Source organism: Emydura macquarii, unplaced genomic scaffold (genome assembly GCF_026122565.2).
Source record: "Emydura macquarii macquarii isolate MOO-44397 ecotype Brisbane River unplaced genomic scaffold, CSIRO-AGI_Emac_v2 contig_3122, whole genome shotgun sequence".
Lineage (NCBI taxonomy): Eukaryota > Metazoa > Chordata > Testudines > Chelidae > Emydura > Emydura macquarii.
Window position 1 is genome coordinate 6,822,181 of NW_027133259.1, and position 17,670 is coordinate 6,839,850.

Below are 17,670 nucleotides of genomic sequence, written 5' to 3' on the forward strand. Positions count from 1 at the left end.
ACCAAGGAATCACTCTCCATCCTCATTCTTGGATTTCCCTGTAACTATGCATTTTCCTCCTGGAGTCTGAGGTGGCGTCTGTCATAGCAAAGGATCCTTTGGCCTTGGATTTCCTTGCAACTGTCTCAGAGGAATTAATGCTAGTGTCTTGAATAAGGAAAGGGATATCTCAGGCTGGGATTTATAGGGGATTGTCTTTGGGGTGCTGCATCTGCTAAAGGAATCCGCATTAGCCTCTTTTGAGTTGAAGTCTCTTGTGGACTTGATTTCCCAGTGAATGACCCAGTGCAACTATATTTTCTGAGGAGGGGGAGGGAGCACTGTGCTAGTGTCAGAAGGCTTCCTAGGATCCCATTTTCACAAGGCAGCAGGGCCTGTACCCCATGACACAAGCATCAGCCCCTAAATAGAGCAGCCCCTAAAATTCCCAGCCCCTAAATAGAGCAGGATCCACATGTGAAGGGTACTAGCAATTATCATCTTAGTTTTCAAAGTGGGTTTCACCAGAACTATCACTGAGATTTTCATTCTCAGCCTCTGGGTACAGGGAATACAAACCCAAGGGCACCAACGTCAGGACTCATACCCATAGCCCCTAAATACAGAGGGATTTACATCCCAGAGTACTAATACTGGGATTCACACAACTCCCAAGCACAGTGGGTTTCTGCAACCCCCAGGCACTGGCAGCAGGATACACACCCCTAGCCTCATGAGAACTGCATGATACACACCCCTAGGGCACCAGTGTTAGGATTCACTCTCCCTCTCCACTGCCTATTCAATCAACATGATCCTCCTGATTGCCCCCCGAATGACAGAAATTATTTCATGTCAGTGATGATGAAGGCTGAGTCCACAATTAAGTCAATACACTAATGGCTGACGGTGGATGGGAAATGACAGAGGGACTTGGATACAGTTCCCTGAAGCTAGGATCTCCCAAAAGCAATGCACTGGAAAGAAAATCAGGACAGCTCTTTATAATGAATAAAAGGAGACAATTAATTCCAGAAATAAAGATGGAGAGAAGGGTGTGGGGAATACAGAAATGGGAAGAGAGAGAAGATGGAGAGAGCTACAGAGAGGTATAGATGGAAGAGAAAAGAGATGGGAAGGGAGAAGGCTAGAGAGGAATAAACAGAGAAGGAGAGCAATGTGGTCACTCACTCTGTCTGGAAGATTTTCTGTAGGGAGGAGGGAGTTATCTCTGGTGTTGGTTTTTGGGGTGCAGCCCTTCACACTCCTCCCCTGGACTCCATCCTCAGAGCATTGCTGCCAGCTGTTCCAAGATATTCCAAGATTTTGACAGTGAGGGGGTTGTGGATGAAGTCGGGACCAGGTAGAATGATCTTCTTGGGGTTGTCTCTCCCCTAAATTGCCGGTATTATCCTAGAATGGCGGATCTCCTTTCTCTCTACTTTAGTAGCTATTTAAGGGGTGTCACTCCTGGGAGATAGTTTTCTTCTTCCCACTGGCTCTCTGGTTATAGGAGAAATCAATTCCCCTTTCGCTCCCTAAGCGGGGGGTCCTTTTTCTCTTCCCTGTAGGTTCACGTCCCCTTTTGGTGCGGGCAAATCTCCCCTTTCTCTGGGGGAGTTCCTCTTGCTAATTCTGTGGCTATTTCAGGGAAGTCTCTTTCCTCTTCCCCTGTGGCTGGCTGGCAGGTGTGTCTCCCTACCTTACAGGGGCTATGTGGGGACAGTCTCTTTGTGGGAGTCCCAGGATATTTCCTCTGCCCCTTGCCAGAAGTCTGTTACCCACGGTGGGCACGGGCGGTCAGCGTCTCTCCGCCAGCCTTGTGTTCTCGGTGGGTCCTGGATGGGTATTAATTAATTTTGGGGGGAACTATTAGGGGTTTTGCTTCTTCCTGGCGAAGTATTTGAGGGCTGCCTCGGCCCCCCCGCTGGATAGAAGGGGTCTCTCTCCTGGCAGGACCCCCCCGGCGGGCTGGGTTTGGGAGGAATGGAGGAGGGGGGTGTCTCCTTGTCTATTTTAGATATGGAGGGACGGGGGAGGGGGTCTCTCTCTCTCTCCCAGCCCTCTGACGAGGTACTCGGGAGCGGACGGTGCCTCTCCCTCGGGCGGGTCTGGGGGCTGCGGCTGCAGGGGGCTGGCCCCTGGCTTGGCAGATATTTGGGGGCTGGGTATCGGGGTCTCTCCCCCGGGGCTGCTCTCCCTACTGGGCGCTCTCCCGCGGCGGGGGACGGGGCTGTCACCCCGGCCTGGCTGGGGCTGGCCCTGGCTCTCCCCCACCCCCCGCAGGCCCCGGCTCCTCTCGTCCGGGCCCGGCTGCCACTGGAGGCCGCGGCGGCTCTCGGGCCTGAGCGGGGCTGGGCGGTCGCCGCCTCCCGCCGGGCCTCGGGCTCGTCGCTGGGGGGGCTCCCCGGGCTCCTTGCGGGGGGGCCCCGGTCGGGCGGCGCTGAGTCTCCCCGGGCCTCGCCGCTCCCACGGCTGCTGCTGCGGCGGCGGCTGCTGCTCCGGCTGCTCCGGGCTACGGCTCCACTGCAGGCCCCGGCTCCTCCCCGGCCTCCGCTCCGCCTCCCCCGGCTCCCCCCGGCCGCGGCCGCCCCCGCCTCCACGGGTTAAGGAGGCTCCTGGAGAGGGGAATACCCCCCCCTAAACCCACCTGGCAAAGAGCCCCCCAACCTGCCTGGAGACTAACCCCTCAACCCCCCCATCTGCCTGGAGACGAACCCCCCAGTCCATGTCCTCAGTAACTCTTCACCAACACACACACACCGGGAGCCCTCTGGTAAACGGGTCCAGAACAAGGCTTGGAAAGACCAGGTTTTTATCGGTGAATGTCAATTTCACCCATGGAAAATACGTCCATCCCTCACCATCGACATTTACATCCAGGCAAAGTAAGAGAAATGCTACTTGCGGATGTATTACAGTTTGGTTCAGGGATATGTAGCCGTCTGATGTTGCCAATTAGCGTTGTAATGGTTATAAAGCTTTAACTTTTATTGTCTGCCCCACCCTCCACCCTCAATTTCCCACAGCCATGACATTTTAAATTGATAAAACTAAAAATTGCTTTCAAATAAACATGACTATTTTGATGGGTACTATCAAAAATAAATAAATTCCTCCAAGCCTAGTAATAACTTCCCCAAGATCATTCACACACCCCTGTCCAGGTGACGCTCTTTCCCCAATTCCATATATGACAACTTTCCTGCAATTCCACATGTGATAATGTCCCTCCAACCCAGATCATAATTTTATTGCATTGAGATGATTCAGGCATGTGTGATAACCTCCCTCAACCCATGTATTTAACATCCCAGTTCATGATGATTTCTTAGCATCCCTGAGCCTATATGACAGATCCTCAACCCACTCTGGTGATATCCCCCCAATCTCAGATAATCTTTTAACCCTACCATGTGATTATCTCCCCAAAACCATCCTACAAACCTGGTGAGAATCCTCACAACCTATGTGATAATCCGCTCCCAACTTTCCACCTAATATCCCAGTTTGACAATCTCTCCCATGCCATCATGGGGGCTTGAACTTGTATGATGATCTCCCTCCAGCCCAGGATATTTTTCCTAACCCTCCAACTCTTGTGATAAAGCTCCCCATCAAATCCCAGCCAGTGTAATAATCTTCCTTCATTCCCAGACCACATTGTGCAGGGTACCGAACAAACACAGAACAAAAAGATGGTCTCTGCCTCCAGAAAGTTTACAATCTAAGTATAAAAAAGAGACAACAAATGGAGACAGAAAAATAATAGCGTAGTCCTTGTGTAATTTGTTTTTATATTAAATTCAATTTATTTTATGATCCCCACAATTTTAAAGTTATCACAAATTTTTGTGTAGAAAAAACTTGACTGAATTGTGAATATATCAAAAAGGGAAAGCTGGAGATTTTGACAGATGGATAGGCAGCATTTGTGGCTTCTGGTATCCAGAGAGGTGTGAGAGATGACTTTGTTTTTGGCAGTCAGGGCCCCACAGCTTTTAATACTGGGGTGGTGATTAATTTCTACATCCTGGTCAATGGAGGTCTGTTTTCTCATTCACAATGATCTGTAGTGGTAAACAGGTACCTTTGTAATCTAATGTGACCTACAGATATCCTCATATTTTTATCTCCCCCTGACTATAGTTTTTCAGAACTACATGCTTCTCTGGGTTTTACTTTACTATTACTGAAAAAAGTGTACAAATGAAAATTTCCTAAATACCACATCCCCAGTTTCATTCATCCATGTTAAAATCTCATACTACCTTGTGGAAATACATACTGTATATCCCTACATAATACATTAGCCAGTGCCAATTCCTTGTGTGATAATCTTGACCAAGATTTTGAGAAATAGGAGCCTAAAATTGGGCATGCGCACGTTAAATCCATGTTTAGGTACTTGCCTGATTTGCAAAAATGCTGAGCACTCAACAGGTCTCATTGAGGTCAATGGGAAAAGATAGATGCTCAGTACTTTTGAAAATCAGACTGAGGAGGTGTTCTGCGACTGTGGGGCCTATTCCCATTCTTCTGTCCGATCATCCGGGCAGAGTTCCTTTGGGTCGCGTCCGCTGGCTCCTTAGACTCCTTTGAGGAGCAGCGGGTGCTGTCTCAGGTTCTCTGCTCAGTGTCCCTTCAGTTTCCCTCCATTTAACCCTTTGACCTTCATGTCTGTTCCTGTTTTCTCATTTGTTGTCCCCCAAATTGAGTTCCGGGCTCAGTAGCTCCTCACCTTAGGCTGGGGAAGGGGCTTTTAGCTTTAGTCGTGGGCAGGCATCCTGGTACCCAAATAGGACTTTTGAAAATCAGGCAGGTGCCTAGACACATAATTACGAACCTAATTTTAGGCCCGTATGTCTCCAAGTGCCATCTCTTACCTGTATGATAATTTCTTGTCTCAACGCATAAATTCTCATGTGACAAACTCTTATCTCCCCATCTGCTAAATTATTTTCCCTTGGTGCAATACATTTTTCTCATGTGGTAATCTCATGCCCTGCACTGTGACAGCCACATATCCTGAGTAATAATTTCACAAATATGATAATCTTACCATTTTCTGGCATGATCTATCCCACATTGTTAAATGTTAATTTAATAATTTAGTATTATACTCTAATATACCCCTTTAAGAGAACCAAGATAGTTTTACAAAATAATCTCAGATCCCCTGAGAATAATTCATGACCCCTGTGATTATCTCCTATTTTCCCGTGGGACAATTTCATCTCCCAGTGATAATCCCCACCTGAAATAATCTATGTCCTCCATCCAAGATAATAGAAGATCACCATTTCATAATATAAATGATCATGAAATACTATCTCCTCCAAACGACAGAGCTCTGCTGCAGCTCCCCCCTCCCCCCAAGGCCATGGGACCACCTCACCCCACTGAGACATTTCCATGTTCCCTGCTGTGTATCACACACATTACATCCTGGAGCTGTGGTGCATAGCACATGAGCATGTAGCATGGGACCACAGCGGAGAGGCGTGTGTGTGATACACAGCAGGGAACATGGAAATGTCTCAGTGGGGTGAGGTGGTCCCATGGCCTTTTGGGGGGGGGGGGGGGGAGCTGCAGCAGAGCTCTGTCGTTTGGAGGAGATAGTCTTTAATGATAATTTATATTATGAAATGGTGATCTGAGGGGCCCTGGTGGGGGCCGTAGGGCGGGGCGGAGGGGCCCTGGTGGGGCCGTAGGGCAGGGCTGAGGGGCACTGGCGGGGCTCTGTGGGGGGCAGGGCTGAGGGGCCGTGGTGGGGCCGTAGGGCAGGGCTGACGGGCACTGGCGGGACTCTGTGGGGGGCCATAGGGTAGGGCTGAGGGGCACTGGGGGGCTCTGTAGGGGGCCGTAGGGCAGGGCTGAGGGGCTCTGTGGGGGGCAGGGCTGAGGGGCCCTGGCCGGGCTGCGCAGGGACTTTCTGGCCATCGCGCGGCTCCACCTTAAGGCGCTGAGTAAATCCCACACGCAGAGGCCGGGCGGCTCCGCCCAGCCCCGTGTCGGACCCAGCCTGGGAACGTGTGGTTGAGGCGAGGAGCCGCAGGGGGAGCCACCCGGGAAGCGCCGCGGGCTGCGCGTTATCGGGGCTGCGGGGCGGCTGGGGCGCGAACCCGCCATTCCCGCGGGGTGGGGTGGGGGAGGGGGGTCTCTGCACAAACGCTGCTACGCGGCCCCGCCCCCTGCGCGGGAGTTCAGAGCGAGCCCGCCCGCGCGGACTCGCGCCCCCTCGCCCTCCCTTGATCAGCGGTTCTAGGGGCTTGGCCCCCTTCCCGCTATCTCCCTCGTTCCTCAATGTTAATTGGACGGGGAGGGTATGATGAAAATCCGATCCGGCTCGCCGATTGGCTAGTGTCGCCATCCATCAGAAAGCGGATGGAAGGGAATTCGCCTCTCCGATTGGTCAGGGGCGGGGAGGCGATGGGCCCAGAGCCTCGAGCAAGAAGACGCTCCCATTGGTCGACAGCGACATGTCAATCAAGTAGCGTGGGTGCGTGTGTCCGTCCGTCCGGTTGCGGCGCAGGGGGCAGAGGCGCAGGGGGAGAGCGGTGCTTGTAAAAGGGGAGCACTTCCTGTCCAGCGTGACAACTTCCGGTGAACTGTGAAAGGAATGGGCGGGGCGGGCACCCCCATCAGACCCGCCCTCATGCACGGCTCCGCCGCTGGCGCCACCCGCCGCCGGCTCAGCCGAGGCCCCGGACCGGCCGGGCCACGCGTGGGGCGGGCAGAGCCGCCCTTGTGCCGGTTACAAGCGGTCAGAGCCGAGCCACTGCCGGACCCCGGCTGGTCAGGACGGGCGCGGCTCTGCGCTGCTGTGACCGAGCTGCGGAGCCGGGGCTGGGCTGCGCCGGCTGGCCGGACCCTCGCAGCTGCCTCGCTCAGGGCGCAGGGCAGCCCTTTTAGCTTTGCAGACCGTTTTCCTGGGCCACCGTCTCTGCCAGCCCTCCCCGGTGCAGGCCCCGTGTTCGGTGCAGGGTTGGTGCCAGCTTGGTACTAGGCTATGAGCGAGATACAGAGCCATTACTGGGTGAGACGTAGTCACCCCCTAAGCCATCTCTAGCTGTGACCCATCCATCAGGCCTCCTCGTCAAGGGAAACCTGCACAGCACTTTCCCAAGGTCAACCTGGGAGCTTAAATTCATAGCATGACTAGAATTCTGTGTACCATTCCGGTCACCCATGTTCAAGGAAGATTAATTTAAACTGGAACAGGTACAGAGAAGATCTACTAGGATGATCAGGGAATGGAGGGCCTATCTTATGAGAGGAAACTGGTAGTGCTTGGCTGTTTTAGCAAAAAGAAGGCTGAGGGGATATGATTGGTTGGAGGTGGAGGGTTAAACACCAGGGAGGGTGAAGAACTGTTTCAATTTAAAGTACAATGTTGGCACAAGAACAAATGGGTGTACTCTGGTCATGAAATATTCTGGCTGGAAATGAAAAGAAGGTTTTTAACCATCAGAAGAGTGAGTTTCCAGAAAAGCCTCCCAATAAGATGTGGGGGCAAACAATTAGTTTTAAGAGAGAGCTGAACAAATTTATGAGTAGTATTGTATGATGGGGTTGCTTGTGCTGATGGTGAACATCTTGGCAGCTTTAGAGGTCCCCTTTTGGTTTATGTCCTATGCTCCTAAAATCTCATGCTTCAGGTCTTCAGCTGCTTGCTTACAGGGGTCAGGAAGGGATTTCTTCCCTGCACTACCCCCCTAATGTATTCTAAGCAGTTTTGTGGGCTGTTTTCCCCCTCCTCTCTCGGGATCATCAGAGATAGCCACACGTTCTCAGGTTTAACTGATCACCTGTGTTGGATTGGGAAGGAATTTTCTTTCAGGTCAGATTTCCAGTGACCCTGAGTGGGTTTTGCCTTTGTCTACAGCTTGGGATGTGAGTCACTTGCTGGGAACATCTGGGTATATCTCACTACCTAAATTACTTTGTGGATCCAGGCCAGTCTGGATCAGTCTTGGAGACTGTTTTCCAGGAGGAACAATGTTAGACTGCCCTCTAGCTTTATTATTAGGTATGGCCTGTGTGAGGAGGTTGGTCCTGTATTGCTCTCTATAGGTGCTTACTAAATTTGGGCTTCTGGAGTCTGGTGGTAGGATTGTTGAAGACTCCACATAGTGCTTTTTTTCTAGCCCCCATGAAGATTCTAGCTGACCACAGTTACTGCAGGGGAGTGCAAAGTGAGGGTCTTTGAGAGAGTATGGCTCTTGCTCAGTAATAGTTTTAACGAGAAGAGACCTGGACCTTGACATGGATTTAGAAGAGAAATTCTACAAATTAATAATTAATAATGTAAGACTTTCTATAATACACAAATCCCATCTCCAACGTGTTCAGGTCTGTAAAACAAAATAAAAACCAAATGCAGTATAAATAACGCATCATAAAATGCCATTATCCTCTAATACAAACACCTCAAGACAAAGAAGGGTGTTCAAAACAAGGGGAGGTTATGAATCAGAGGGGAAAGGAATTAATACAAAGCCATCAGTGTTTTTCCTAAAAACACCCTTGTAAGGAAAAAATAATTGCAAGTGAGCATTGCCTCTGAAAAGTGACAAAATATCATCATGAGGCTCCATCCTAGTGTCTCTGTACTCCCTACATCAGATTGATTTGATTTACTAGTAAAACGGCATTTTCTCTAACTGCTGGGCCTGCAAACACAAGGTAGGATCTGACAGTTGGACTGGGTTCTTCCAGTTGGTGCATCACAGACAATAAAGATTTTGCATTGAGAATTCAGTTAAAAATTCTTCTGATGCATAAGTGAGTAGTATCTTGGTCATTGTCCCTTAGCTGTGTGGACTCTGCAGGCTAGACAGAAGGAAAATAGCAGTTAAAAGCTTGTTTTATTCACTAAAGTTAGCAGGTCTGACTGAAATCTCACAGGGTGAAACTCATCTCTGCATAGAGGGGTAGCACAAAGCCTAGGCTTGGTTAAGTTCCACTCAAGCCCACTGCACAGGGATACATTTCACCCATAATGAGCAGACTTTCTGAGTAAGAAATCATTTTAATACAGTCACTTTTCAAGGTAGAGCTGTCCTTTAAGGTGTTTGTAAATGGGGAAGAAATGAAAAGGAGACACATTTTAGGTCAGAGTGAGGAACGATGATCCAGTGTGGTTAGGGCAATAAAGCTTGAGACTTGTGTGACGCAGGTTTAAGTCCATGCTCTGCCACAGATTTCCTGTGTGACACAGTCATACCCTTTACATGGTTCTAAACTAACTGTGTCACCTGGGCCTCATTATAGAGAGCTCAGTAAAACCTCTGCTCAAAGTGCAGCTATGGTCAGAAACACATACGATGTTAGGATGCATAAGGAATGGTATGGAGGCTGGTACAAAGAATATTATACTGCCTTTATATATCAGTGATGTGCCCTGATCTGGATACTATGTGTAGTACTGGTCACACCATCTCCAAAAGGATAGTGCAGAACTAAAGGGGGAACAGAGAAGCACAACGAGAATGATCTGGGACCTAGAAAATCTTTCATATGAAGGATTATTACTTTAGAAAGGAAACAGATACCAGGGGACATGATAAAAGTATATAAAATAATGAATGGCGTAGAGGAGATAGATCAGGAACTTCTGTTCTCCTTGTTTCATAACACAAGAACAAGGGGACATTCCGTTAAATTAAAAGGTGGGAAATTCCAAGCTGATAAAAGGAAATGCTTTTTCACACAATGTGTGACTAAACTGTGGAACTCATTGCTGCAGGAAGTCATTGAGGCTAAAAACTTTAACAGGATTCCAAAAGGAGCTAGACATTGATATGGATATCAAGAATATCCAGAGTTATAATTAATAAACAAGTTCTGGAAGGGATATTAAACCTTGTGCTTCAGGGTTTTAATCAGTCTCTAACTATTAGAGACCAGGATCAGATCTATTTGGGGAGCAGATTAGCTCCCCTCTGCCTACTGTGGGTACTTATACCTCCCTCTGAAGCATCTGTTACTAGCCACTGTCAGAGGCAGAATGCTGGACTAGATGGACCTCATGTCTGATCTACTATGGCAATTCCTGTGTTCCTGTATGCCCGTGGGCAAGTCACTTAGAGCCAGATTTTTAAAGAGATTTAGGTGTGACTCGGCTGAGCGGAGCAACGCCTACCCCTAGGTGGCCCACAACCCAACTGGAATATTCACAGCCCTTTGTGAGATGGCTCTGCCTGGGATCCCTATAGAATGCACGGGGATAGTTACACGCCTAAGGCGTTCTCAGAGGCTGAGTGTGGAGCTGCCTAACCTAGCCAGGAATGAAATGCCAAGGAGCAGGGGGATGAGTGGGGCACTTAGGTAACCTAAGCAGCTGACGTGATATGCCTGGCTGGCAAGCCAGAGATAGGTGCCTCCCGCTACTCGCAATCCTCAATTGCAAATGCTCTCCTGGAATCCGGCACCTAAACCAGGTCAGCTCTTAGTTAGCCCAGGCCCTGGTAGCCACAGCCGTCTCTCTGTGTCCGTCTCCAGCTCATGCTTGATACCTCTCTCACATTTGCCTTACATTTCCTCCCAGCTGTCTTCCATCCGCCCTCCCTCCATGAGGCCTGACAGGTATCAGGTCTAAATTGGGCAATCTCAGAGTACACCTGCCGGATTGGGCCTTTCTGGCAAGATGGGCGTTCCCTGGCCTAATTTAAAAATCCCACTTTGAGCCATTGGCTTGAGCTAGGTCTCTGAGAGCTCGTTAGCTGTGGGGCAGCAGCAGCACCTCGGCTATTTTGAAAATGTTGACAGGTAGAACCTGAGGCACCTGGGAGGTTAAGCAGTACCTGGGCCGTGGTTTGGAAACTATGGCATCTACATGGTGGATTTAGTCGACTACCTGCCTGTTTAGAAGCCTAAGTCCCTTTAAAAATCTGGCCTATAGGGACTGATCCACAGCCCGTTGAAGTTGATGGAAAGACTCCATGACTTTAGTAGTTTATCCGTTCCTCAGTTCCCCATCGGTGAAATGAGAATGCTAGCACTTCCCCGCTGCACAGGGGTGTTAGGATAAATACACTAACGATTGTGAGGCACTCAGATACTATGGGGATGGGAGCCATTTAAGGATTTCAGATAGTGAGCCGCAGATTGTAGGGCCCAGAAGTTTGCTGAGATATAGTTGTGTATGGTGTATCAGTACAGGCTCAAAGAGCAGATCTCAGATATAGCCTAATGGCGTAGTTTTGTCTTTATTTGCGGGGAAGCAGCTCCAGTCAGTCCAATGGGGCCACATGTGGGAGGGCAAATTCCATGTGTGCCCGAGGCTTGCAGTTTGGGGGAACGGGAAAGGAGGCATTGCCCTGCCAAACTATGCCCAGGCCCAGTCCAACAAAGTTAAAGTGTGTTCCTCCTTTCGAAAGTTACTATATAAAGAGGTACCTTCTTACTCAGCAGATATGGTCCCTGGGTGTGTTCTGACTAATCCGCTGACTTGCCAGACTAAAATACATTTTTGCTTTTTTTTTTTTATGCCCGTTCACCCTGCAAAGTCAAAATAGCTCAGAGAGCAAAAGCTGAATTCTGTTCCTTTCCGTGCGACATCAGCAGAATTATGTGCTACATTTCAATCACTTATACCTGTGCAAACCCTTTGAAGATCATGCAGTAGCACAGGTGTCTGCAAGGGCAGATTTTGGCCTGCAGAACCTTTTTTACTAGCAGTGATGCATGAGAAGGAAAGGTTGATTCTCAGATCTGAGGCTGAGTTGGCAGGGCTGGCAGTAGAAACATCTTTTTTCGCTTGATCAGATCTGATTCAGGAGTGGCTGTCAGACAATACATATAGAACCACACAATGCCAGAAAAGCGAAGAGCTACACTTCAGACACTAAAACCCAGCAGTTCTTATTTACAGTCACTCCTCCCCTTTGGAAGCAGCCAGTAGGGTGGACATAACACTTGATCACAATAACTCACACTACTGAGCCGTCATGCCATTTCATTCTGAATGGGATGCAAAATTTCAAAAAGTAAAGGAAATGAAATCCATTGAGCTTGCATATATGTTACTCAAAAAAATAAAAATAATGGCGTCTGAGAAGATGTGCTGAGCACCACTGAACAGAAAGGGAACCAGGGAGATAAGGAGTAAGCCAGTATGTCTAAATGGCAAAATCTGAGAGGCTATTTGAGTCAGAAATCCTTCGAAATTTGGAAACCTGACCCTAGTTAAGTCAATAGCCAGGAATGTAAATTACCGCAGGTATATGTAAGAACGAAATTGTGAGTGTGTGTATCCCATGACCAACTTGTCATTCCATGATGTTTCATGGGTGGTGCTTTTATCTCAACAGTGCCCATCTCCTCTGGGAAGTGTCAAAATGGAGTTTGAAGAACAGATGGATAAAGGTGTAAAAACCATTGACGAGAGAGGCTTTAAGTCTATCGGATGCAGGAAGACTGACAGAATCAGTGGATCTTCTGGATCACCAGAGGTTAAAGGAAGCTATTAAAGATCAGGACATTGCAGAGAAACTAAATGATTTATTTGCCTCAGTCTCCACCACAGAGGATAGAGGAGATGCCTACTCCTTCTTGCTCTTTTTTGGTAACAGAGATGAGGTCTCAAAGATCAATGTGTTAGAAAAAGAGGTGCCAGAGCAAACTGATAATTTAAAAATCAATAAGTCATAAAGCCAAGATGGAATACATCCAAGTGTTCTGAAGAAGCCCAAGTATGAAGTAGCCAAGCAAAAAATATGCGCTCTCATAAAAAAAACAGCCATTGTTCCAGAAGCCTGGAGGAAAGCAAATGTAATTCCTGTATTTGAAAAAGGTAATCTTGCGAATTATAGATCATTAAGCTTTATAGCTGTACCTAGAAAATTGGTTCAAATAATAATTTGAAACAACAACAAAACACCTGGAAAATGATGATGTGGTGGGATCTAACCTGTACAGGTTCTGCAAAAGAAAATTGTGTCTCATAAATCTCTTACAATTCTTTGAATATGTCAGTAAAGTAGTGGATAAAGGAGAACCAACTGACAAATTTATTTAGACTTTCAAAAAGCCTTTAACAAGGTCCTGCACAAGAGGTTACTGAAGAAGCTAAGTTGTCCTGGGGTAAGAGGCAAAGTATTGTCATGAATCAAAAACTGGCTATGAGACAGAAAGCAGAATAGGAATAAAAGTTCAGTTTTCATCATGTCAAAAGATAAAAGTGGGGGCCTCCAGGTTCTGTACTATCTCCCATGTTGTTTAATGTATTTATTAATGACATGGAAAGGTGGGGAGTTGAGTAGTGAGGTAATAAAATTTGCAGATGACCCAAAGTTACGTAGGTCATTCAGGAGCAGAGAAGAATGTGAGGAACTTCAGAGAGACCTATACATGCTAGGTGAATGGGCAACATGATGGCTGAGGGCAGGATGGCAGCCATGGTTGGATGGGATAACTAATCTGTTCTTTGAACATGAACTCCAAGTTTGATACTGTGGCCAAAACAGCTAATGTGATTCTGGGGTGCGTAAACAGGGGAATCTTGAGTAGAGAGAGAGTATTTTATCTCTGTATTTGGCACCGGTGTGATTGCTGCTGGAATACAGTGTCCAGTTCTGGTGTCAACAATTGAAGAGGTTATTAATAAATTGGAGAGGGTTCAGAGAAGAGCCACTAGAATAATTCAGGATGAATACAAAATATTGCATTTTACTTGGCATGGAAATGCTTTTTTTTAGCCCACTGTAAAGAATAACTTTTAACAACTGTCTCCTTTTCGTAATGTATACAGCCTTAACTCATACTTAAATACAAGGAGAGTTTTGTGAATAATTGAGATTTTGGTTCACTAGTCATACCCAAAAAACTGAAAAAAATTCATTTTGGGTAAAAAAAACCTATATGATTGACCTGAAATGAAACATTTTATTTTGATTTTGAGTTTTTATAGATTTCTTAAAATAAAATTGATGTAAAATTTAAAACAATAAGTTAATTTCACACAAATTCTTGAAATGTTTCAATTGACCCAAATTGCATTTTTCAGTGAAAGGAAGTTGCACTCAAAAACTTTCCCCCAGTTCTACATAGAAGAGAGAGACAGAAGCTAAAAGTGTTTTCTTTTTTTCCTAAGAAATCCATAAAGAGAATTATATCTTAAAAGGAGTTAAAAATCAGGGTGAAATTGTGGCCCTATTGAAGTCAGTACGAGTTTTGCCACTGATTTTCGTGGAACCAGGATTTCATGCTAAGTGTTTTAATATATTATCGTCTAAGTCTGTGACTATAATCTGGTCTCCTCTAGTGCCCCAACTATGAGATAAAGTGGTTAATTAAACTTTAACCGTGACCTTATACATTCATGTATCAAGAGATCAGCCCAGCTAACTGTCAGACAGCAGGCCAGGTTCTGCCCTTTATTCAGAGCCAGTTGTACCATACTTCAGAAATAGTCCCAGTCACGTCAGTAGGCCCCCTTGTGGAGTAAGGTACTACTACTTCTGTCTAGCTTTTGTATAGTACTTTTTTATCAGTAGATTTCACAGCACTTTGTGAAGGAGGACAGTATCATTGTCCTCAAATTGCAAATGGGGAAACTGAGGCCAGGGTTTTACACTGCTCTAGGGGATGACCTTGTGTAAGAGCTGGGAGTAGAACCTAGAATTCCAGTCCAGAGTTCTCAATATGAGTAATAGTGGCTGAACAAGACTTTGTGAAGTAGGCAATAGGTTGCAATAAGGATCATATCATTGAATCATAGAATTGTAGGACTGGAAGGGACCTCAAGAGGTCTTCTAGTCCAGTCCCCTGCATTCATGGCAGGACTAAGTATTATCTAGACCATCCCTAACAGGTGTTTGTCTAACCTGCTCTTAAAAATCTCCAGTGGTGGAGATTCCACAACCTTCCCGGACAATTTATTCCAGTGCTTAACTACCCTGACAGTTAGGAAGTTTTTCCTAATATCCAACCTAAAGCATCCTTCCTGCAATTCAAGCCCATTGCTTCTTGTCCTATCCTCAGAGGTTAAGGAGAACAGCTTTTCCTCCCTCCTCCTTGTAACAACCTTTTATGTACTTGAAAACAGTCATGTCCCCCCTCAGTCTTCTCTTCTCCAGACTAAACAAACCCAATTTTTTTAATCTTCTCTCATAGGTCATGTTTTCTGACCTTTAATCATTTTTTTTGCTCTTCTCTGGACTTTCTCCAATTTGTCCACATCTTTCCTGAAATGTGGTGCCCAGAAATGGACACAATACTCCAGCTGAAGCCTAATCAGCGTAGAGTAGAGTGGAAGAATTATTTCTCATGTCTTCCTTGCAACACTCCTGCTAATACATCACAGAATGATGCTTGCTTTTTTTTTTTTTTTTTGCGCAATAGTGCTAGACTGTTGACTCATATTTAACTTGTGATCCACTCTGACCACCAGATCCCTTTCTGCAGTACTCCTTTCTACGCAGTCATTTCCCATTTTGTATGTGTACGACTGATTGTTTCTTCCGAAGTGAAGTACTTGCATTTGTCCTTATTTAATTCCATCCTATTTACTTCAGACCATTTCTCCAGTTTGTCTAGATCATTTTGAATTTTAATCTTATTCTCCAAAGTACTTGCAGCCCCTCCCATCTTGGTATAATCCGCAAACTAGTGTACTCTCTATGCCATTATCTAAGTCATTTATACAGATATTGAACAGAACAGGATCTAGAACTGATTGTGGGACCCTGCTCGCTATGCCCTTCCAGCTTGACAGTAAACCACTAATTACTCTCTGGGAACGGTTTTCCAACCAGTTATGCACCCGGTTTTCCAACCAGTTATGCACCCAACTTATAGTAGCTCCATCTAGGTTGTATTTCCCTAGTTTGTTTATGAGAAGATCATGTGAGACAGAATCAAAAGCCTTACTAAAGTCAAGATATACCATATGTACTGCCTCCCCCCATCCACAAGGCTTGTTATGCTGTCAAAGAAAGCTATCAGGCTGGTTTGACATGATTTGTTCTTGACAAATCCATGCTGATTATTACTTATCACCTTATTATCTGCTAGATGTTTGCAAATTGATTACTTAATTATTTGCTCCATTACCTTTCTGAGGACTGAAGTTAAGCTGACTGGTCTGTAATTCCCCGGATTGTCCTTATTTCCCCTTTTTATAGATGGGCACTATATTTGCCCTTCCTTTTCTCTGGAATCTCTCCCGTCTTCCATGACTTTTCAAAGATAATCACTAATGGCTCAGATACCTCCTCAGTCAGCTCCTTGAGTATTTTAGTATCCTTATTGGAGGTAGAGGTACAGATTTTCCATTCAAAATGTATAGTTTTGACTGTCCATTAATTAAAAACAGAGTTCTTAATAACTCAAACACATGCTCTTGGGCTCAATGATGAAATTCTAGGGCCTGTGACATACAAGAGGTTAGACTAGTGATCTAACAGCCTTAAATTCTATGAATCTATGAAACTTTCATGTCTTTCTTGTGTGTATGTCAGAGTTAAGGCTAAATGGTAGTTTTTTAAACTCTTGGTGTGACCAGTGTGTTGTGGAAGGAGGACAGTAATAGGTAAGCATGATAGAGTTCTCTTGGTATCAGTAGGGAACCAGAATTGTGATTGTTGGCTTGAACTGTTTATTTAGTAGATTTTCAGCTTTTGAGGAAAATGTTCTGAAAGTGTAACAGAGCAAACACAATTAACATTAAAGAAAGATTTTTCTGTGTGAATTTTCCTAGTTTTAAAAGAAACTGTGTAAGCTGGACATGAAAAAGAAGAAGCAAATAATACAGAGCCTTGCAAAGAACAATACCAGCATAGTGAAGAACACCATGGCTGCAGTGGCTCTTACATGGAGAAAGGTCGAGTTTGATTAAATGAAGCCAGAGCAGCTTGCCAAGTGTGGTGTCACAATTAAAAGACATAGGGCAATATCTAGTAAAGCATGGCCTGGTTATTTAATTTGGCACTGTCAAACTGGCGATGCTGAAGTCAGTGTTGATATTGGAATCAGAGTCCTCATTTTTTCCCCATTAAACACAAATCTCTGATGTAAACTTAACTATGGCTTTGTTACCACTCCACAATACTATTACAAATTAGAGGCAGGCAGGAGAGAGGGCAAGACTGACCAAAAGGAATGAGTTTTGAGGAATGATTTGAGGGAGGAGCACATGGCGTCAAGGAGGATATTGCAGATATTGAGGACATGGTGAGAAAAGGTGCAGATCTGCTTGTGGAAGAAGGACAGGAGAGCAATGAGATAAGCTGGAAGTTGAAGTTAGACATACTCAGACCGGAAATAAGGCATAAAGTTTTAATAGTGAGGGTAATTAATCACAGGAACAATTTACAGAGGGTTGTGGTGGATTCTCCATCACTGACAATTTTTAAATAACAATTGGATTTTTTTCTAAAAGTTCTGCCCTAGAAATTATTGTGGGGGACGTTCTATGGCCTGTGTTATACAGGAGGTCAGACTAGATGATCACAGTGATTCCCTTTGGCCTTGTCTATGAATCTATGACTCTAATATTCCTAACAGATTTGAACCAAAACAAGAATAATGTGGCAAGTTTATTCTTGGTGCAAATAAAGGTAAGAGTCTGGGCAAGAACCTTCTACAGAGAATAAGGTCCCTGGATGAATAAAAGACAATGGAGCTTTTCTAAAAGATGGATGGAAAATCTTTGTATTTATTCCAGTTATTCCTCAACTAACCACC

At 45.9% G+C, this 17,670-nt stretch overlaps 1 protein-coding gene across 1 annotated transcript in view; it reads right to left on the reverse strand.

Moving 5' to 3' along the window:
- Positions 1 to 2,543, reverse strand: part of FOXJ2 (forkhead box J2) — a 29,932-nt gene extending 27,389 nt beyond the window's left edge. Inside the window, 1 exon segment of the mRNA XM_067530997.1 lies at positions 1,171 to 2,543. The gene's annotated coding sequence lies outside the window, so the exon portion shown is untranslated.
- Positions 2,544 to 17,670: the final 15,127 nt, after the last annotated feature.